The following is a 24,158-nucleotide window of genomic DNA, read 5'->3' as shown; positions in this document are numbered from 1 at the left end:
AGAGTCTGCATGATCCTTGTCTCTTTGAAAAAGCCTCCCATAGCCACCTACTACACACCACCTTGTCGCATTCTTCGTCTCCTGTGGCTGCTAGGTTTAACCAGCGCATATTTGGGTCAACAGAGATATGGGAGGTAACCTTGATAAAGGAAAATAAACCTGTGTAAATGTCAATTTCACTTTTGTCCCTTTCTGCAGTACAAGCATGTGGTGCCAAAAATCCAACGTTTTCATGATCGGTGGTATTGGTGTGACACAGCCTCTTACATTAATACATAAAACTTCCCTATGTGTGCTAAGGCAGGCAACCGGTGCTCTTGTACCTCTATAAGATAACAGTTCAATATGGTGACTTGCAGAATGAGTGGATAGAGATAGCTTATGTCATAAATCTTAAGTCACAAACACCCCATTTTTGTGAGCTGCAAATTTTACCGGAAAGGCAATTTTTCTGTATTCTGGCAAATGATTAACCTTTTCTTTTATTAACTAAAAACAGCAGTTAGATACAACCATTATATACATTTGCAATCTTTTTGAAGTTTGAAAAAGTAATCTTCTCTGCATAATGGATGCAATTATCATCTTTAAATGCTTTGTCCAGGCAATTATTTTAGAGTCACTGCCTAAAATATTCAAGCCCTTTTGCTTGCATCTTAATCTTCAGATGTTCTCTCTGTTCCTACTTTGGCAGGATGCACATCTAATTTATGACTGTAAATCGAGTTTATCGCCTTTATGTGTTTCATGCTTATTGAACCATTTAAAATATGATGAACCCTCCTTCAAAAAGCTCTTGAATTATTTCATTACATCGGCCCTGTGGTATCTCTGTAGAAAATAAAGGCCATAAGAGATGCAGCTCCATTTTAATGAAATAACAAAAACACACAAAAAGACTGAAAATTGATCAGTCAGAATGTAAGAGACAGGGGATCGTGATGAGCTCGTTTTTGCAGATGAGCAACTGGTGAAATCCGGACTGGCTACAGAAGGCACCGGGTGTTTCCCCAGTGGGCAGGAAGGGTAGGAGCTGCTTTTGGACCCATGGGGGCCGGTTTTGTTACTGGGGGCCGGTTTTGCAGCAGTGCTGCAATATCTTCCCCCTGTAACAAAAGCGGGAGCAGTGTGCAGCGGGAGTGGGGCTTCTCACTAGCAACCCTCTCCCCAAACCCCCGCTACCGGGGCGGTCGGTCAGATTGCCAGGGCTGGTTGCTGTTCCCAGTCCGGCGATGTGTACAAAATTGAACACAATTCTAACATAATATCTATCTGTCCTAGTCAAATAATATATCTAAAAGCTCAGTTCACTAGGAAAAGAGTACACTTAAACCCTCAGGCCTACTTTTAAGTATGGGTTTTGGAAATAAACAAACAATCGCAGTAGTTCACCTTGAAAGCTGTCACAACTGCAGATTTCAGAGACATTACTAGGAGTATCGTGTGACATTTGCTATTTCCCCATATGCAGAGTTTTATGCAGGGTGTAACTCAACATTGGGGAATTTCTACCTGCTGAGAAAATCCATTTTATCTTTCTGTTTTTTGCACCAGAAACCTCTTTCCCTGGCCCCACAAGGTTTGTAGATGTGCAACTCCACCTTCCACCCTGGGAGGGGAGTTGCTGCTGCCCTTTACTGGAGGGCCATTTCCAAGGTGGGAAAGGACTGGAGAGGAGTTTGTGAATGCTAACAAGCTCGTAAGCCAGTGCTTAATTTGAGCCAGTGGCTTCCGGTGCTCAGCACGGACACTTAATCATCAACACTGGCCCTTTCCATGAGCACCAGTTAAGGACACATTTATTTATGGTTAAGTGATTTGGCCAGAATCAGAGGGTGCTGAGCCGACACCGAGACTGGAATCAGGTTCCCAAACTCCGAAGTTGGCAGCTCTGGCCATTACTCCACATTCTTTCCCCACTTTCATGGTTTTAGGCGGTGCTAACAGGAGAAATAGGCTGCCACAAGCTGCCTCCTGGCGAGAGCCCCGGCACCAAATTAACCACTGTAATAAGCTCAGGGCGTTCACACCATTCAAAGCAAACCACTCCTTGATCCTTCCACTTCCCACCGATTGCTTATGGGTCACTACCACCATGTTGTTAGTGGTATAAATACACAGCAGTTAAACAATTTATTCCTGCCAGGTATCCTTTTCTGGATTCCTGAGAGGTGGAAATGTAGGTTTACAGCTGTAGATGCCTCTCTAAATCAAGTACAAGGAGGCCCATTTAGTCTGTAATATTTAGAGTTTCCCATTGCTTGGTAGGGGTAGAGTAAATTATGCCAAAAGTGCTCCCACTGAAATGGTGGGTGCAGATTCAGTTAGAATGTAATGCTATCTGGACTGCCTGGCCGCTATTTATTTGTTTTGTTAGAACCAAATCCCCGAAGCTCTATTTATTTCTGTAAAACACAAAACAAATGTCCTTGATGCATTGGGATTATTGTTCTTTTCGTGACTGCTGTATTTGTCGTCATGGGTTCAGACAGAGAAAGCCTCAGAAGGCCTGCCTTAAAAAAGGTGAGTCTTCTCACACAATTGTGCCTGTTGCTCTGTGGTACGTGGACCATTGGTAAGGAGTTTCTGATGATAGTTTCTGAGCTCTAAAAATTGATTGGTTGCCCCACCTATAAATGCCTTGGAGAGAAAGTGAAAGTGGCAGAATAGAGTATCCGTTGGTTTACAGGAAACTGTCCCATCCCACAACCTCCGCACTAAATCCCATTGTGTATCGTACCTGCTTCCCTACGTGACTGTCCTCGTTCATCCTGCCCAAGGTTTTCTTGTTGTCCACTTCTCTACAAAACTGTAGTGCCCCACCTTGATTTTTCCACTCCATCACTTTTGCCCACTTCTAAATATCTTCTGCCCTCACAACCTCATCAGAACCTCTTACACCCCTTACTCACAGCATTTTCCTGTCCAATGATTCTGTATTAGTCCAAAAATGAATTTACACTGTCTTCCTTCTCATTAGTTTGTTCTCTTAGTAAATACAGTCCATTATCTATTTCTCTGAGTGTCAAGTCATTTGGGTTAACCTTGGGCACCAACCTCACCCTTAAGGAACATATTGCCAAAAAACAAGAAAGGTCTGGTACCAGCTCTGGGCCCAGTCCAAGAGGTCCCTCATGCCACCATGGGCTGAGAAGTGCTGCCGCTATGGCGGTGTGGCCAGGAGTCTCAGCTAGGCCCCAGCCCACCGCAAGGCTCAGCCCAGGAGGTCCTTTAGTTAATACCTAGCCCACCGAAGGGTGGGTTATTTGGGAAAAAGAATTCCACTCCCACTTCAGCAGGGTTTTCAGGGGATTCAATCTCAGCGTGTAGCAAGCCAGATTGTTTAGTCTCTGCTGTAGATGGCTGTGGATGTGAGGGATAAGTGCGGAGCTAAATTAATTTGTGATCACCTTCTTCCAAGGCTGGCCATGCTTCCCCATCTGACTTATTTATGCAACCAATATTTTTACCTATACCCCCACTCTAATGTTGGTGTTAATCTTTATTGCAATTGTATACCATACTTCACTGTCCATGTGCACCTTCAGTACAAAGTGATTGACCACTTTGGCATTCTCTCTTGGGTACCCGACTCTTAATCCATTTTTAGTCATCATCATCATCATATTAAGCTATATTTTGGCAATTGGCATAAAAGAAAACACAATAATTTAAAACTATGAAAATCATGAAATGAAAACACTTAAAAATGTAACACCTGAAATTTAGAATAATTAAAATGTTTGTAATACTACAGTTAAAATTAGCAGCATATAGGCACTGATGTAACGAAACTTGAGGGGGGCCCCCTGCAAGGTAGGTGGAGGGGTCCCCTCCAGACTCAGTCAGAAGCTCTCTGGCCAGAGTACTGGGCTGAGCGGGTCCCCTGGAGTATGGGGGCCCCCCGCACCATGGGGGCTGCGAGGGCCTGTGCTACTCCACTGCATATAAGCGGACGGCAATGGCGCAATCTTTTTCTGTCTGTGTTCTGTGTCTCCACATATGCAGAAGAAACCATGAGACAACAAAGACAATTACTTGAGCTGTGGCAGCCCTGTGGACCCTGGTTGCAATTTTGTAATCCCTAATGCCCAAGTTATGGCATAAAGACAGAATCCATTTTCTCCTGTGTGCATGATGCTGCGGGCAAAAATACAGGACGTGATCTACAGTTTTCTTAACCTCTGGGCAAAACGGGCAATTTAGGTCAGATTCAGCATCAACGAGCATGTGCCGCCACTTCGCAGTAAATGATCGGAGCGGCAAAGTCTCAATTCGGAACTTAATCTAAAGTGTCTTAGCACCTGGAGGCTCAATTATGTTCATATACCTTTCCAGAAGATACATGTCTTTAAATTCCAAAAAGGTAGAAGTTAGATTACCTGCTCCCCCATTTTGGTGCAATCTACCATCTATGTGTCTCTAGGGGATGTGTCAAGATCAGTTCCTTACTTGGTTCACTAATCTACAAAGGAGCTATCACATTTTTTACACAGTGTGTAAAGACATTCTCTTTTCTGTGGTATTTGCTATGTATATATATATATATATATATATATATATATATATATATTACCTACTGGCGGTCGCCAGTAGGTAGTTATAGTTAGGACCACGTTTCCATAGGAAAACCTCAACATTCTATTTTGAATAACTTTGGCGCCGGTCGACGAATCCTCGCGAATTTCTCAAAATAGGTGGGGCGCTACGCTCCGCTCCTACCCTGAAAGTCTCGGGGGGATCCGTCAAGCGGGGGCTGAGATAAAAGGGGGGTCCCAAAACGCGTTTTTCCCATGCATTTTTCCATAGGACCTTTAGAACGAGCTACAGCCCGAACGGCTGAACAGAATTACTCAAAATTTGGCAGAGAGGTAGTCCCTAGGTCAAGGAAGTGCCTTTTGTAGGTTTGGTGTAAATCTGTTCAGTAGATTCTGAGAAAATAGCCTTTAAATCAATATATATATCTGAGCCCGCTTACGGTACGCTTACCGCACGCTTACGGTAAGCGTACGGTGGCGTGCGCGAGCGTGATTCTGATTGGCTCTTAGATCTTAGTAAACATTCGAATCGGCCGAAACCAGGAAGCGGCGGCCGCCATTTTGTGTATTTCACTCTGAAAAAAAAGAGTGAAAACAAGGAAAGGGGGCAATGAGGAGAGTTACAGACCCCCTAACATTTGTAAGGGGGTCAAAGAAGGACAGAAAAGTACAAAAAAAACATTTATTGATTTTAAAAAAAATCACGGGGTGCGCGTACGGTAAGCTTACGGTAAGCGTACGGTAGAAAAAAAAAAATAAAAAAATAATGAAAATCAGATTTAAGTGTTTAGATATTAGGGGGCTCTAAAAAGAGCCGTTGTGTTTATGAAATGATTTTTTAGTGGTACCTACAAGTACCGATGCAGAGTCTAAGGTTCAAGAGGAAGACTCTGTTCCCTTCATCATTGAAGTGCACACCATCTCCTCTATAAATGTCTTGCATGTCATAACGCAAGTTGTTGTGGTAAATGGCACCCATACCATAGTCACGGAGGAAAGCAGAAACAGATTTGTTGACGTGCTTTCTTGCTTTGTCATCGCACCGCGTGCCCACCGTGCGTGCACGGCACTAACTGCGTAAAGTGGGCGCGCGGTGCGCGAAGCGCACCGTGCGCGCACGGAACGAACTGCGTTAAGTGGGCGCGCACGCCACGAATGGCGTAAAGTAACTTAGCATTTAAAAAACCGTACAAATTCACTGAAAAAACCATAGGTTTCACACACGTTATAGTTAGGAATTAGCATTTAAAAAACCTTGCAAATTCACTGAAAAAACCATAGGTTTCACACATGTTATAGTTAGCGGAAATTTTACTGATAAAAAACCAATGAAATTCCCCCGTTATAGTTAGTGCAGGCAACTATAACTCACGCGACCGCAATCTTCTGCTGATGACATATGTGTCTTTATGAAAAAAAAATATTTGTAATATATGTATAGCTAAAAATGTATGGAAGAAGACATGGGCAAATAAGTGTCTAAATACAGTATTAGCATCAGCAGAAGATTGCGGTCGCGTGAGTTATAGTTGCCTGCACTAACTATAACGGGGGAATTTCATTGGTTTTTTATCAGTAAAATTTCCGCTAACTATAACATGTGTGAAACCTATGGTTTTTTCAGTGAATATATATATATATATATATATATATTCACTGAAAAAACCATAGGTTTCAGGGGCGTTATAGTTAGCTGGACTTTTCACTCGTACAAAACCATTGAAATTCCCCCCTTATAGTTAGTTCAGCTAACTATAACTTGCGCGCCCGCAATGCACTGCTGATGACGTCACATATTACATCACTCATGACATGGTCAGTGACATCCATGGACTAGCCTCCTCCCTCCTGCCATGCATGGTCTGATGTGCTGCCACTGCCCTCCATTTAGCATGATGTACCAGTCCGCTCCTCCTGCCCTCCATTGCCCAATTCTATGGCCCATCATTGACCTCCTGCTTAGCCTCCGTGCTTAGCTTGCTGCCCCTATTCTCCTTCCCCCTGCCATCCGATGTCTTTGTGCATGCCCCTGCTCCATCCCATGGACCTGCCACTCCTATCTACTCTGCGTGTTCTGTTGAGCTGCCACTTCCCTCCCACCTGCCTAGCATTGTCAGATGACTGTAACCTGTCCCTGCCACCCCCACCCTGCCTGTCCACATGCCATGCCCCTATCCCCTTCCTCCTGTCCTCCATGGTCCATTTTACTGCCACGCCCTTCTGCCCTCCCTGGTCTGTTGTGCTGCAACTGCTCCTCCTGCCTGCCCCGTGCGGTCTGTTGTGAGGCCCCTTCCCCTGAACTCTCTTGTCTGTGCCCAGGTCCTGACCCTCCCTTCTATCCTCCATGGTCCTTTGTGCATGCCCCTGCACCCTCTTTCTTGCCCATCATAGCCTTTGTGCTGCCACTAACCCTCCTGCTTGCCATGCATGGTGTTCTGTGCTGCCATGGCCCCTCCCACCTTCCCTGTGTGGTCAGCTAGCTGCCCCTGCCCCCTCCCACCTTCCCTCCATGGTCTGTGTGTATGACATCATAGTCTCATTGTTGCTCTCCATGGTGTGTCTTGTTTCTAGTGCCCATACTGCCTGACCTCCATGGTCATCTTGCTGCTCCTGCCCTGCCCCCTTGCCCCAGCCCTCTTTTTCCATGTGCAGACCCCTATTCCCACCCTCCTGGCTTGCCTGTTCCATTGTAATGCCCCTGATCCATCCCTCCTGCCCTTTATGGTCTGTTATGCTGCAGCTTTCTCTCCTGTCTGTCCATTATGGTCAGCTAGCTACCATTGCCTCTTTCCCCTCTGTTCTCTGTTGTCCATGTGCATGGTCCTGTCCCTCCCTATTGCTTTCCATGGATTGTTGTGCTGCACTCCCTGATGCCTGCCCTGTAGGGTCAGTTTGGTGCACCTCTCCATGTCCCTCCTGTCCTCTGTTATCCGAGTCCATGTCCCTACCCCAATTCCTCCTGCCTACCATGATCCAATGTACCATACTTGCACACATTTTGAACTTGGTAAGAGGGAGATTTTGAAAAAAAACTGGGGTATTGATTTTCACCTTTGAGTTGCATTAAAAAAGAGGAGATTGTAGACAGGAGACAGATCAAGTAAAGCTCATTTGAGCTAAAAATCATTGGACGTTTCCTGGCTGAAACGGGTCTGTTGGCATGTATGGTTGTACTACCACTGCCTCTTCCTTCTGCCCACAATGGTCTATTATATTGCCACAGCCTCTCTTGCCAGTCCTGTATTGTTGGTTTGTTGCCCCTGCCCCCCTTTCCACTGCCCTCCATAGTCTGTTGTGCTGCCACTGCCCTTCCTGCCTGCCCAGTGTGGTCAAATTGTTGCCTCTGCACTCTCCTACCTGCCTTCAGTTTTCAGAGTCCGTGCCCCTGGCCTCTGCCTCTCAACAGTATCCCAATGAACAACTAGATTGCTAACATTCTATATTTATTACAAAAGTGTGGAACGCCTGACGTCATCTTGATGTAATCAAAACTGTAATACCTAGAGTATTTCCTTTAGAAATTACATATATGAGAGGGTCTTATTTGCATCAAAATTATGGTTAGTGCTCTAAAAAACTAAAATGAGGACATATTTTCTGAGTTTTCAAATAGCGACAAAGAACTTTTAAATTATTTGTAATCTTTATGTTTTTTTATCCAGTTGACCACTTGATTAAATGTTGCACCTAGGGGAGAGGATGTGGTGTTACTTCCAGAGCTGCAGACTTTGCAACTGGGGAACCAGGTTGGAGTTTCTGCTTCAGCTCAACATTCTGTGATTCTGGTCAAATCACTTAATCTCCCCATGTCTACAACCAGAATGAATTTGATCTTGTGTGATGTAACCAATGCTCATGTAAAGCACTCCAATACCTGACAAGTCTGCACTATATAAAACTGCAAATACACAAAAAATAAGTGTTTTGCACACTTCTGTCATTGGGCTACATGTGGGCTACATCTGGGTGATATTTGTGCTGCATTTGGGCTCTTTTGTCTCTGGTGGCCATCTTGGGAGATTTATTTGTTATGAAGTTTCCTAATTTCCTCATTTACTGCAGTCTCCTCAGTAGGAAATGCATTCAGTTTTTTACTTTGATTCCATCAAGAAGGTATTCAGATATGTCACACATTTTCCATAAACTCTGAACGTTAGCACTCCAGTTGCTCATTAGATCACTGTATTAAAGCTACTGCTCACCACTGAAGTCTGCTGCTGGTATTAAAAGTGTATGTTTCAGTCTGCATGTCAGAATATTTTTATGAAATAGAAGAGAATTTGAGAAGTCAAAATGTGCCCTAATTTTTCTTTCTGCAGAACTATTAATAATTTCTATGGGAAAATGAACCCCCTCATTTTGTTCCATTGTAAATTAAATGTTTTAAGTGTTACCACTTTATTCCAATCAAGATGGCTTTAGGTGTGCCATACTTTTGTCATAAGTAAGACTGTTAGCGCTCTAGTTGTTCGTTAGAACACTCTGGGACATTCTGTCATTGGGCTATACTTGGGCTACATCTCGGTGATATTTGGGCTACATTTGGGCTCTTTTGTCTCTGGTGGCCATCTTGGGAGATTTATTTGTTATGAAGTTTACAAATTTCCTCATTTACTGCAGTCTCCTCAGTAGGAAATACTTTCAGTTTTTTAGTTTGGTTCCATCAAGAAGGCATTCAGATGTGTCACACATTTGCCATAAATTCTGAATGTTAGCACTCTAGTTGCTCATTAGATCACTGTAGTAAAGCTACTGCTCACCATGGAAGTCTGCTGCTGGTATTCAAAGTGCATGTTTCAATCTGCATGTCAGAATTTTTTTATGAATTAGAAGAGGATTTGAGAAGTCAAAATGTGCCCTAATTTTTCTTTCTGCACCACTAATCATAATTGCTGTGGCAAAAGGAACCCCCTCAGTTTGTTCCTTTGTAAATTAAATGTTTTAACTGTTACCATTTTTTTCCAATCAAGATGGCTTCAGGTGTGCCATACTTTTGTCATAAGTAAGACTGTTAGCGCTCTAGTTGTTCGTTAGAACACTCTGGGACATTCTGTCATTGGGCTATACTTGGGCTACATCTCGGTGATATTTGGGCTACATTTGGGCTCTTTTGTCTCTCGTGGCCATTTTGGGAGACTTATTTGTTATGATGTTTCCTAATTTCCTCATTTACTACAGTCTCCTCAGTAGGAAAAACTTTCAGTTTTTTACTTTGATTCCATCAAGAAGGCATTCAGATGTGTCACACATTTGCCATAAATTCAGAATGTTAGCACTCTAGTTGCTTATTAGATCACTGTAGTAAAGCTACTGCTCACCAGGGAAGTCTGCTGCTGGTATTGAAAGTGCATGTTTCAATCTGCATGTCAGAATGTTTTAATGAAATAGAAGAGGATTTGAGAAGTCACTCAAAATGTGCCCTAACTTTTCTTTCTGCAGCACTAATCATACTTTCTATGGCAAAATGAACCCCCTCATTTTGTTCCTTTTTAAATTAAATGTTTTAAGAGTTACCACTTTATTCCAACCAAGATGGCTTCAGGTGTGCCATACTTTTGTCATAAGTAGGACTGTTAGCGCTCTAGTTGTTCTTTAGAACACTCTGGGAAGCTGCAGTAGAACACAAAGGAATCAACTGACAGTCTCTGCCCTTGTTGGATGTACATGTTTTACTGAGAATGTCAGACTTCATTCTCCCATGACTGAGAAAGATAATGTGAATTTACAGAAAATATGCTCTCAGTTTAGCTTATTGATCACCTTCCAAACCTCTGTGGGAAAAGCATGAGAAAATAGTTTTCTCTCAAACATGATTCATGATATCACAGCAGAAGGCTTTTTCACATGGTAAAATCACCTTAGAACACACCACAATTCCTAAAATGAGTATGGTACCATCAACAAATGATTTATAATGTAACTAAAGTCTTAAAATCTTCTATTAACTGCAACGCTTTTTAATGAGGTGCTATCATGTATATTGGTCCCAAGATGGTTGCCAACACTTCTTGGATGAAGTGCTGACAGCCAATCAGATCTCACGATGAGATGTGTGGTTAGGCTCCGCCCAGATATATATATGATTTTACTTTTGATTTTCTCAGGAACTACTGAACGGATTGACACCAGATATGCAAAAGGCACATCCCTGACCTGAGGACTACCTCTTTGCCAAATTTAAAGTAATTCTGTTCAGCCGTTTGGGCTGTACCTTGGACTAAAGGTCCCTATGGAAAATTGCATGGGAAAAATGCGTTTTGGGACCCCCCTTTTTTCTCAGCCCCCGCTTGACGAATCCCCCCGAGACTTTCAGGGTACAAGCGGAGCGGAGCGCCCCACCTATTTTAAAAATTTTGCGAGGATTCGTCAATCGGCGCCAAAGTTATTCCAAATAGAATGTTGCGGATTTCCTATGGAAACACGGTCCTAACTATAACTATCTACTGGCGACCGCCAGTAGATAATATACATATACATATATATATATATATATGTATATATAGATGTATGCTGTATGTATACATATATATATATATATATACATATCGCGCTCAACTTCCGCCTTTTTCCCTTCACTCTCGATTGGGTGCTTCAAACGCGGTGACGGACACCGCGTACATATCCAGGCTCACAGTATACAACAAATACCAGCAATCACAGGAACAGTTGCCCTTAGTTTATTGTTAGGACAAACTCACGACAAAACGCGTTTCGGCTGCTGCCTCTCTCAATTGTGGTCGGCGTCGACTTTTGGTAAACATAAATACATTACATAAGACATAAGCATAAACATAGGACTTGCTTCAGTCCTATAGTGGCAGCCATTACTAAACATGTAAAGCTTTTCTTACATTCTTGTTTATATTGTTGACATTTTAACTTCAAATGTTGCAATCTCGCCCTGCATGGGCTAAACATTATATAAATTGTCATTCAAACTTTATTTATAAGAAAATGTTATTGCAATGTCGACCCTCAATGGGTCAATGCTGCATCAAGTAGATTATCTCCTATGTCTGTTGTAACTAACGGTTATTGTACCTGATATCTAATGAGCAGAATCCCTGACTAAGAAATGAACAGCCATTTCCTCCCCGCTATTCAGACCGAGTGGCATCTTAGTCTGATTGTCGATAATGTATCTCGACTCTAGTCTTCTTAGTTGTAGCTGTCTGTCACCCCCTCTGACATTGGATGGTACGTGATCCATGCAGAAAAAACTCAACAGATCCCTGTTGCTCTGATGGAATGCCTCAAAGTGTCGTGCCACCGGATATGTTACATCCTTATTATTGATGGCTCTCAAATGTTCTAAAATGCGCACTTTGGTGGGGTGTATAGTGCTCCCTATGTAGCGTAAGCCACATGGACAAACCAAACAGTACACAGTGAAGCCAGTATTGCAGTTCATTAACTTGTTGATTTTCCTAGGATGGTCTAGGCCAGGCACGGTATAATTTGTAACCTTTTTACTGTTTTTGCACGCCCTACACTTAAGACATGGATAAAAACCTGTAATTTTCCCAAAAGCTGGTGATCTGCTCTCTTTGCTGCAGTGACTCTGAACTAAATCGTCATGCAGTGTCCTTGCTCTTCTAAATGTCATGAGTGGTGCTTTAGGTAGGTCTTTTCCTATTGTAGGGTCTGATTTTAAAATGTGCCAATTCTTCTTGAATATTTCTCTAATGACCTGGGCATCATCTGAGTATTCAGTAATCATCCTGAAATTATTATTTGTTTCCTTCTTTTTTCTGATGTCACAAATTTCATCATTAAACAAATCAAGTCTAGGTTTGCCCTCTACTTTTCCATTTGCTTCATCTAGGATTTCTTTCTGATACCCCCTCATCTCGAATCTCCTTGTGCTTTCTTTGGCTGCAACTTGATAGTCGCAGTTGCGTGTGCAATTTCTCTTTATTCTAAGAAGTTCACCATACGGGAGGCTGGTTATTGTTTTTTCCGGATGGCAACTTTTGGCATGCAACACGGAGTTGCCCGCGGTGGGTTTCCTGTGCAGAGAGGTGCAAAGTCTACCCTCCGCGGGGAACACCGTAAGATCCAAGAAGTTCACAGATTTCTTACTTATTTCTCCTGTGAACTTGAGGTTGAGATCATTCCTATTTAACACTTTCAGGTATTCACATGCTTGTTGTTCTGTACCTTTGAAAACAATAAACAGGTCATCTATATATCTGGTCCAACTTATAACCTTTTCTGTCCAATTTCTATTGTTCTCTGCCCAGGCCACCTGCTTCTCCCACCAGCCCACGAATAAATTTGCGTAACTGGGGGCGAAGCAGGTTCCCATCGAAGTACCCCGTATTTGCCTGAATAGAAGGTCTTGGAACAAAAAAATTTTGTTACATAGGCAGAATCTTACAAACTCAATCAGCATGTTATTATGTTCTGCCAGGTTAATCGGACGATTATTCAAAAAGTACTTGATTGCTTCTAGTCCTTGCATGTGATCAATACTAGTGTATAGACTTGATATGTCAAGAGTCATCATTACAAAGTCATCTTCCCAGGTCATATTTTCCACCCTACTAAAAAATCTTTAGTGTCTTTGATGTAGGAAACCAATTTAGTTACAAATTCAGACAAGAAAAAATCCACAAACCTGGACATATGCTCTGTCAAACTTCCTAAGGATGAAACTATAGGGCGACCAGGAGGACGCATAGCATCCTTATGCAATTTGGGAAGTTGATAAAATGTTGGTAATCGTGGATGTTTGCATTCCAGAAAACCATACTCTTCTTTAGACAAAATGCCCTTGTGATACCATTTGTTGAGGAGCATCCGATAGGATGTGATGCCATTTTCAAACTCCTTGCGTGTAATCTTGACATAACTCAACTCATCATGGAGCTGTTTTAAGGCTTCATTTTGATAGTATTCCATTGTCATCAGCACGATATTTCCACCTTTATCTGATGGCTTGCAAACAATGGTCTTGTCTTCCTGCAAATCTTTAATCGCCTTCCTTTGTTTTTCCGTGATATTTCCACTCTTCTTATTTTGATTGTTCCTTCCTCGTAGTTTAACCAATTCTTTGGTTACTACCTCTGTGAAAACATCAATGGAGTCCATAGGCATCAAAGGAACAAATCTAGATACAGGTTTAAAAGGGCTGCCGGGATTCACTTGCATTATGTCAGACTGATCTTTGGTTCTCACAATGCTAGGAATTAATTCTCTGGGATCACCTTCATTTTGAAGGTCCTCCAACACCGCCAGTGTTTCCAGATCACCAGCTGTGAGACTCTCCGTATCTGTATTTGTAATCTTGCCTTTCCCATGGGTTATCTGTTTTTTTCCTTTGAAGTACTTGATCAATTTCATTTTTCTCGAAAATTTGAACAGATCAATTTTGGTTTGTGTGTATTCTGATTTCTTCGAGGGGCAAAAGCTTAATCCGAGTTGAAGCACTTTCATTTCTACTTCATTCAATACTCTGGATGTCAGATTCACGATGGTGAGCATTTGCGAATTTACCGTCTGGTCCCCCGTTTGCTCCGGGTTATCCGTGGCGAGGCGGCGCTGTTGCTTGCTCCAGCCACCTCTCCTTGTCCGGCGTTTGCTCTTCTCCTTTGTTCTGGTGGTTTGCCTCTCCCACCTCTGCCCCATGTTTCTCTTATAATCCGAAATTCCTCGTGAAAAGGGGTAGTGATGTCGCTTTCTATAGATCTTGATTCTCTTTCATCACTACTCAGGTCTACATCTGTTGCCTCAGATTCTGAGGTATCCCTCTGTTTTGTTGCAGCCTTATTCTTATTACTTAACAATTGTTTCCTAGGTAAGTCGTATCTTTTGGCAAAAGTGAGAACGCGACCCTGTTCATAATCTCTTTCGTCACGTTCAAACTTATTTTGTTTTCTTTGCCTGATTTTCTGTTCATACACTGTGAGACGCTTTTTCATCGCCTCCTTCAGTTCGTCCTGTTTGTTCTTCTCACAGTCTTTAGCAATCTCTTTTTCCAATTCACTGATGTCCTGTAATGCTTTTTCTCTATCACTCCAGGCATATTTTATCAAAATAAGTAACATACCTCTAGATGAAGCTGCAGTGTGTTCCGCCCATTCCTCCAGAAGTTTGGGGTTGGGATTTTCATATGCGGGGATAGTGTAGATTCTTAATCCCCGTGGAACCCTTTGCAAATCTATATAATGCTGGAGTGAGGTGGCCTCCCACCATTTACGAACTTCCCGCTCGTAAAGTCTTTCAAGTCTCACAAACTGTTCTTTTAATAAATTGGCCCCTCTAGCTGCAGTTTGCCCACTGCCACTGTTGCTGCCATTGGGATGGGGATCTGCTCTTTTTAAAAATATTTCATTGGCTACCTCCCGTCGTGCCTCCTCATTGAACATTTCACTTAGAGTAATTACTCAGTTCAAGCGTGTTCCTCTGTTCCCTCGATCTGCTGCTTTAAACATTAGTCTAATTTCTTTCGTGACTAAAATGTCTGAAATCCTACCGGGTATGGAGAGTGTTCTTTTCTTCACTTAGCCCGGCTGCGTCGAATGAATCCACACTTCGCTCGGCTACAATTGTTGACACTTTCCGTTCCCCCGGTGAAACAATGTTGCAATGTCCGCTGATGCAGCGGTGAAGGGAGATTAGAAACGCGCTCGATTTCTGCCTTTTTCCCTTCACTCTCGATCGGGTGCTTCAAACGCGGTGACGGACACCGCATACATATCCAGGCTCACGGTATACAACAAATACCAGCACTCACGGGAACAGTTGCCCTTAGTTTATTGTTAGGACAAACTCACAACAAAACGCGTTTCGGCTGCCGCCTTTCTCAATTGTGGTCGGTGTCGACTTTTGGTAAACATAAATACGTTACATAAGACATAAACATAAACATAGGACTTGCTTCAGTCCTATAGTGGCAGCCATTACTAAACATGTAAAGCTTTTCTTACATTCTTGTTTATATTGTTGACATTTTAACTTCAAATGTGGCAATCTCGCCCTCTCTCGGTACAATACCCGTTAGTTACAACAGACATAGGAGATAATCTACTTGATGCAACATTGCAATAACATTTTCTTATAAATAAAATTTGAATGACAATTTATATAATGTTTAGCCCATGCAGGGCGAGATTGCAACATTTGAAGTTAAAATGTCAACAATATAAACAAGAATGTAAGAAAGCTTTACATGTTTAGTAATGGCTGCCACTATAGGACTGAAGCAAGTCCTATGTTTATGTTTATGTCTTATGTAACGTATTTATGTTTACCAAAAGTCGACGCCGACCACAATTGAGAAAGGCGGCAGCCGAAACGCGTTTTGTCGTGAGTTTGTCCTAGAAATAAACTAAGGGCAACTGTTCCCGTGAGTGCTGGTATTTGTTGTATACCGTGAGCCTGGATATATATATATATATATATACATATATATATATATATATATATATATATATTCCATATGAACTTGCTCCGTAATTGAAGACACCCACACAACGCTGGGTTTGAACCTACTTTATTATATATATATATATATTATATATGGTAGTTATAGTTAGGACCTCGTTTCTATTCAAAAAGCGTTTTCTGTTTCCCAATAACTTTGGCGTTGTTTGACGAATATTTGTAAAATTTTAAAAACTAGTGGGGCGCTCCAGTCAGCTCCTGTCTTGAAAGTTTCAGGGTGATTCATCAAGCGGGGGTAGAGAAAAAAGGGGGGTCCCAAAACACGTTTTCCCCATGTATTTTTCCGTAGGAAAGCTTAGACAAAGCTACAGCCCGAACTGCTGAACAAAATTACACCAAATTTGGCAAAAAGGTAGGTCTTGGTTCAGAAAGAGCCCTTTTTGTTAAATGGTGTAAATTCGTTCAGTAGTTTCTGAGAAGTTTAAAAAACAAAAAGTTTCACGAACCCTCCCGAGCACGAGCTGAATTCTGATTGGCTGTTAACACTTCAAACCAGGTGTTGGCAGCCATCTTGTGACTCAGTAACCGAGTCACAAGAAAAAAGTAAAAAGCATGAAAAAGAAGAAAAGGGGGCAGGGTAGAAACACCCAGACCCCATAGACCTGCTTAGTGGGTCCCACAAGGCCCCCAGGGCCAAACACATTTTTTAAAAAATTTAAACGCCAGAATTTGCGTTGGGGTCACAAATCCTGGCATGCAAATAAAAATAATCAAAGCGCGGGCTCCCATGATTCGTTATCAGAAAGCCCCTGGGTGGGCCAGGTCCCGGGGGCTTTGTTGAAAAATGCATGGGGGGTCCCAACACCCCCACACTGCCCTGGGGACCGCCACCTCCCCGGGGTATTTAATATTTAAAACGAGGGGGGCCTCGTTGGCCCCCCCAAGCTCCTGGGACCGCCACCTCCCCGGGGCTGAATTTAATAAAGAAAACTGTGCATGGGCTCCTGCCCCTTCCCACACTGCCCAAGGGACCACCACCTCCCCGGGGCTTTGAAATGGAGAGCCCTCGATGGCCCTGGGACTGCCACCCCCCAGGGCCGGCACCTGCAGTGTCCAAGGGTGCCCTCCATGGGACACTGCTGTTTGCTCAGGACCTCAGGACACAAGTGGACTTCATCGTCCGAGCAGCAGTGCACCAGGAGCCGCGTTTGCAGAGTGGTGTAAAAAGGGGCATGGCCTTGGACCACCTCTCTGTGGGGCATACTGGAGGTACCTGGTGTAGTTGGCCCCCAGGGACCCTCAGTATTCAAGGGGACTTAATCCCCCAACTTTAAACGCGCCAAGGAGCACGTTTGCAGAGTGCTGGAGTAGAGGGCATGGCCTAGTATGAGAAGTTAGCAATCATGCAGTGTGGTTCTTACTGGAGGTAATAGGAGGGGTAGTTGGCCCCCAAGGTTGACATTGGGGGCTAACTACCCCTCCTGTTACCTCCAGTAAATCTCACAAAGTGGGATTGCTAAGAGGTATTCAGAGGCCACACTCACCTTACTCCACCACACTGCAAACAGAACTGCTATGCTAGAAATTAGCATTTAAAAAACCTTTGAAATTCACTGAAAAAACCATAGGTTTCAGGGACGTTATAGTTAGAAATTAGCATTTAAAAAACCTTTGAAATTCACTGAAAAAACCATAGGTTTCAGGAATGTTATAGTTAGAAATTAGCTTTTAAAAAACCTTAGAAATTCACTGACAAAACCATAGTTTTCAGAGAAATTCTGCCGTTATAGTTAGTTCAGCTAACTATAGCTTGCGCCTCCGCAATGCACTGCTGATGACGTCACATATAACATCATTCATGACATGGTCAGTGACATCACTGATGACATCTCAAATGACATCACTGATGACATCATCCACGTGAAAATCTGATGAACCTCCTCACACCCTAATTTAACATTTGATACACCCACTGTAAAATACAGACAACCATTTTCGAAACCATAGACACACCAATACCAGTTACTACTTAGGCACTCACTGGTTCCTAGGTCTACACACACATCCACTCATTCACCCATACAATCACTCATACTTGCAGTCACTCATCAATACAACACTATCATATGCACTCATACACCTTTACAGACACTCACACACCACCACACATCCAGAGTTACTCACACACCTAGTCAGTCATGCAAAGAATCAATCACACTTCCATTTACTCACATATACAGTTAGTCTGCAGCACACATATAAAGAGTAAAAAGCTGCTTGTGATTGTTTTTGTTCAGGAAGGATTCCCTTTCTGCACAAAAAGAATCATCTCTGCAACACATGCACCCTTGCACCATGGTACAAAGGTGCCTGTGTTGGCACACGGCAGCCCATTGTGCACCAGCGTAGGGGAAAAGGACAGGAATACACCATATTTGATAGATAAGGTGCATTCCTGCCCTTTTCTTTTGCCTTAGGGCAGTCCAGCAGGAAGGCTTGCGGCACTGCCCTACGGCAAAACCTCATAAATGAGGGCCTTACTGCTGCCACACCTCTCTTGTAGCCCTATGCTAACTATGCATGACTAAAGTTTGTGACAGGTTGTGCTATTCAAAAGAAGTGTGATAATTACAACTGTCCTCCTTTGCCTCTCATCACTCCAAGGTTGTACTGGGTGGGTGTGTTGTTAATAAAAAACAACTAATCTCACTACTACAGAGAAGCATAATTTGTAAGTGAGAGTAAACGGACCAAAATATAGCTTCACACCCTGGCATATTTATTATCACAGATTCTTTATAAAAGCAACCTCATGGAACGTGATCTGCGGGTTTTTAACAGGGGGCAAACAGAAAGAGGGCAGCTCTGAACCAAACAGGAAGACCAGCATTGTGGATGCATGGTAACCGGTTCTTGATGCTGGGCGTTTTATATTAATGAATCAATGTGGTGTGTTGAAGAATGGATCGTATTGGAAAAATTGTGGGCATTTCATAGAATTAAAGCAACTGAGCTATTGTTTCAAATCTTCACAATGCTTTCAGTGCGTCATTTGATAAGACGTTGCCTTGAGCTCCTTCCAGATGGAGGTCAAGGGAAGAAGCCAAGGGCACCTTGAAGAGGATGTACTTCTGGGCAGGCTACAAACACTCAAGAAAGGCATGCTTATCAACCCACGCGAAATTCAGTCAACAAAGGAAACTAGTATTATGTATTGTCACATGTTCTGTGCTTACCTGATGGCCACAGAATTCACAAGTGTTATAAATAAATCAGTGAGAATGCAATTCGTTCATCAACGCGAATGAGCTTCTCAAAACAAACACTATGCAAGAAAATCTGTGCACAGGCACATTTACCTTCTGAACTACCTCACAAAAAGCATAACATTCTAATATTTACTTGCTCCATGGGTGCCTATTTCTAACTGGAAAAATAGAATTCAAGTTTGGTTTATTCCTGTTATGGATTGAGGTGCTTCTTTTATAGTTAGAGGTATGGTGGCTGATTTCTGTGCTGTAAATGTACAGGCTACAGTAATGTTTGCCATGCATGAGTGCAAGTTTATGGTTTCAGTTATACGTGGAGAAAAGGCCCTGGTGAGTTCTATTAACCTAGAATGAAAGGCCGGGGTAATTTCAGCTGCACGTCAAGACAGATTTAGGGGCAGATTTATAATTATTTCATGCAGCGCAGTGCAACAAGCCACCATGCTGTGCTGCGTGAAAGAGCAGGTATGCACTGTATTTAACGTGATACAGCGCATTCCTGTCCTTTCCTTGCACTGGCCACACTGCTCTGCCTAGGGACAATGCAGGCATCCTTGCGCCATGGTGCATGGGTGCCTGCTTTGCAGATAGGATTGTTTTTGTGCAGGAAGAGACACCTCACCCGGGGAGGCATAGCATTTTCGTGCATTCCCAGGTCTACCACTCATGGTAAATCTGGAAATGCACCAAAATCCACGGGTGCACTATTAAAAGGAGACAAACGCTTCTGTAGATGAAGATGTAAAGAAAAGTTCTCTATTTAAAAAAATCCAATTCCTTGCGGTCAGCCGCTTACCGATAATTCCAGCTCAAAGGCACCTCCAACTGCCACCTCACCATCAACATTCCAACCACATGTCCAAGCGGTGACGCAGCGTAGAAATGTCACGAGCTGGACCGACCATGGGCCAACTCCACTAACCCCACATTAGAGTAGCAAACTAAATATAGAATAAACATGCTATGTATAGAATATAACACACCTCCGCCTTTTCCAACACACAAAAAACAATAACAACAGAAACATTTCCTGAAAACAAAACTAAGAAATGCTGAAAAAACTACACAACAATGTAAATTTGTAACAAAAGTAACACGAATGCTAACATAAAAACGTATCAAACCATCACATAGTCTTTGAATCTTTTAGGAACTTTGCAGACACGCTTCTCCAATGTGGATAAAGAAGTGCCATTGAACATTTTGTACCCAAAATGTTTCATGCACGTTTGTATGGGCCATTCAGCTTTAACTACTCTTGTGCAATTCAACCATTGTCCATTTGCAATTTTACAGCAGATCTGTCTTTGCTTACTTCTTCCAAACAATGAGCAGGACCAAACCTCAATTTTACCCTTGACACATTTGTCCTCAGGTAATTTCACATGCACATAATCACTCTTCTCCAACACCACATTTTTAGTTCCATTAATGATGTCAAACCTTTAGTTACTTCTTGTTTGACTATCCTTAATTCTACTCATAGACAGCTCAAGATCATGTGCCATGATGCTACTGGATTTAATTTTTGGAAGATTGTTCAACCACGCTGGCCTCAACAAATTCTGAGTACCCTTGCCTCTCAACGCAGCAAAAGGTGCAATATCAGTCACACTATGAGGAGTATTACGGTACGACCAAAGCATGGCACGCACAGCATCCCCTACATCAACACCTTAAAGTACAACTCCTCTCACACAGTCTGAAATCATCCTGTTAGCCCTTTGAACTTGACCATTTCCTTTGGAGCAGTAAAGACTGCACCTCTTGTGGTTGATCCCAGTTCTTTTTTAAAATTATTCCATTTTTAATTAAACAAACTGCACCCCGTTGTCTGATAATAGTTCTGAAGGGAAGCTTTCTCATGCAAAATTATCTGTGAGGAAAGTTATAACACTTCTTGTGCTAGGTTCATAGATGAACTTAACTTCAAGTCACTTAGATAAATGATCAATCAAAACAGTTGCAAATCTCTGACCTTGTGAACGAATGTGAATTGGTTCAACAAAATCTATACTCACCCTCTCCCACACCTTCCGAGGAATAGCCATTGGTGGGATGACTCATTTCAAACTATTAATAAGTCGGTTGCGCCACTCAACTGAGTGGAGTCCCCCGGGCTCCAATGCCCCTCAATTGGGTTTCAATAAAGTAATCAAAAGTTCTACATAGGTTGATGTTTCATGGTGTTTTATTCATACACAGAAACTTGTGTATGAATAAAACACCATGAAACACCAACCTATGTAGAACTTTTGATTACTTTATTGAAACCCAATTGAGGGGCATTGGAGCCCGGGGGACTCCACTCAGTTGAGTGGCACAAACGACTTATTGTATCACATTACGCTCTTTGGTCAGAGAGCGATTCCCCGAGGACCCGACAACTATACAAACATTTGAACTTTCAAATAGCAGTGCGTCCAGCTAAATACCCCCAAGTCATTTCAAACTATTATCATTTGTCACACAATTAGTGCATTTCCCAATCCTATCTTTCACATCCTTGTCCATCCTGGGCCACCAGAAAGTTTCCCTCAACCTCTTTGTAGTCATTGTCATAACTAGATGACCTCAAGACTAATGTCCATCAGTTTCTCCCTGACAACACATGGAGGAATTATTTTATCTGTTCTGAAAAACAATCCATCCTCCAATGAAAGCTCTAATTGCACCTTGCTATAGGGTTGAAGATAAACAACAAAGCAGCCTTCTCTTGGCCAACCCTTTTCTGGTGTATCCCACCACTTTCTTTAATACTAAATCCTGGTCTAAGACAGATCTCCACTCTCTTTCACTCACAAACTTGATGTTTAACAAAATACTTTTGGCCACTAAACGTGCAATATCATCCTGTACTTCTTCTCCTTAGATGGGCAACCTAGATGCTTTATTGTTTTTAATACCCAGAATGAACTAAATGACAAAATCATTCTCCAACAATTTAATGCTCAATCTCACTAATCTAGCTGTAGCCTTAGGAGAGTGAACATGAGTACCATTCAAAATAGGTATTAGTGGTTTGTGATCTGACATTAACCTAAATCTAGTGCCCCAAACAGAAGCCCTAAGCCTCTCCACCACCCAAACACATGTGAGCATTTCGTGCTCAATGACCGAATACTGCCTCTCAGGTGGTCTGAGCGTGCGAGACACAAATACTACAGTGCAAACAACATCACCTCTGCCCAGTAACAGTACAGCCTCAAGTCCAACACCACTCACATCCACTGTTATAGTTAAAGTCTAACCAGGATTGAATGGGCTTGGAAAGGGAGCATTGCGCAACCCTTTTTTGATCTTTACAATGGCAAACATTTGTGACTCACCCCACACAAACCTGGCATTTTCTTTTAACAGAGAAAGAAGAGGTTCAGCAATGGTGGAGAAATTCTTTACAAATTTGGCTTAATATTCACAGATTCCCAGGAACGCCTTTAACTGTTCGTTGTCTACATGAATCAGTACATCTTCTATGGCTTTCAATAACCTTGGGTGTGGACCAATACCCTTCTTAGAGATAACATGGCCCAAATATTCTACTTCATGCACACCAAACTCACACTTGTCTTTTCTTAGGTTCAAACCTCTCTCACTCAAAGCACTCAAAATAGCATTCAACCTCACATGATGTTCAGAAATATCTTTGCCAAAAACTAACACATCATCCTGAAACACAAGCATGCCATGTAGTTCCTTCAGAATCTCACACATGATTCTTTGAAAGCGAGACCAAAAGACAGAACTGATACATGCCATAAGGTGTTACAGTAAGATGTCTTAATTGTTTTGCCAAAATCAACCTGATGATATACTAAATGCAGATCAAGTTTAAAAACACATTAGCTCCAAACAAGGTACAGATAATTTCCTCAATTTTTTGGAAAGTGATTCCCATCCACCCAAATTGCTTGGTTTAAACTCCTCAGATCAATGCACATTCTGATGTAATTCTTCTGCTTCCATTCCACCACAATAGGTGAAAGCCACAAAAATGATTCTATTGGTGCAATCACACCATCTTTGCATAGATTGTCCAACATTTTTTTCAAATGATCCCTCACACTCAACAGCACCCTGTTCAATTTATGTTTCATCAGCACACACCCATCTTTCAGTTTGATGATATGTTTAAATCCCTTCAACTTTCACAACTGTTCATCAAACATGTTTCCATGCCTCTCAAGTAGAGTGTGTAAATTGTTTTCATGTCCATTCATTTGACTGTCCATAACTGTTAATACCTGATATACTCCACCTGGTTTAAGAACAATACCCAAACAGGCTTGGTGATGGCATCCAAGAATATCTGGCCCACTATTTGGGAAGTATACTTTCTCCTGGACCTCCTGACCTTTGAAACCAATGACAGTCTCGAAGAAACCTATTAAGTCAATTTTAGTACCATCATACCCTTGAGGGGACAGATCTGGTGGTAATAACATTTAATTCATGTTGTACTGAAGAAAAGTATCTTTGGATATGGTAGTGATTTTAGATCCTGAATCAGTCAATAAGGGTATCATTAAATTCCCCTCTCCAAATTTCTCTTTAGGATCCTTGGACACAGGTATGTCATTATCAAGAATTCTAATGCAATGAACTGAATATTTTATGTCACTGTTACTGTTTTCACCTTCATGTGCTGACACAGTAAATATATCATTGGGCACCATCTGCCCATGCACTCTTACACAAAGCAACAAACTATTTAGTTCATCAGACAAACTCTGGTCATAGTCTTCTGTTACTTTTCTTTTTTTTTACAGCTTCATGTTTCCTCATACAGTTTTCTTTTTTCATTTATTGGATATCAGGTAGTACATATTTACATTATTCAATTATTCTTAAATTTGTTTAACATCTGTAACAATGTTCTCATTATTAAATTCATCTGCTTTGACATTGCTATTTACATCTTTGCATATTTACACATATTTACACATATTTACACATATTCACA

The sequence above is a fragment of the Triturus cristatus genome, chromosome 6 (assembly GCF_964204655.1).
Source record: "Triturus cristatus chromosome 6, aTriCri1.1, whole genome shotgun sequence".
NCBI lineage: Eukaryota > Metazoa > Chordata > Amphibia > Caudata > Salamandridae > Triturus > Triturus cristatus.
Note: the sequence above shows the minus strand (reverse complement) of the source record.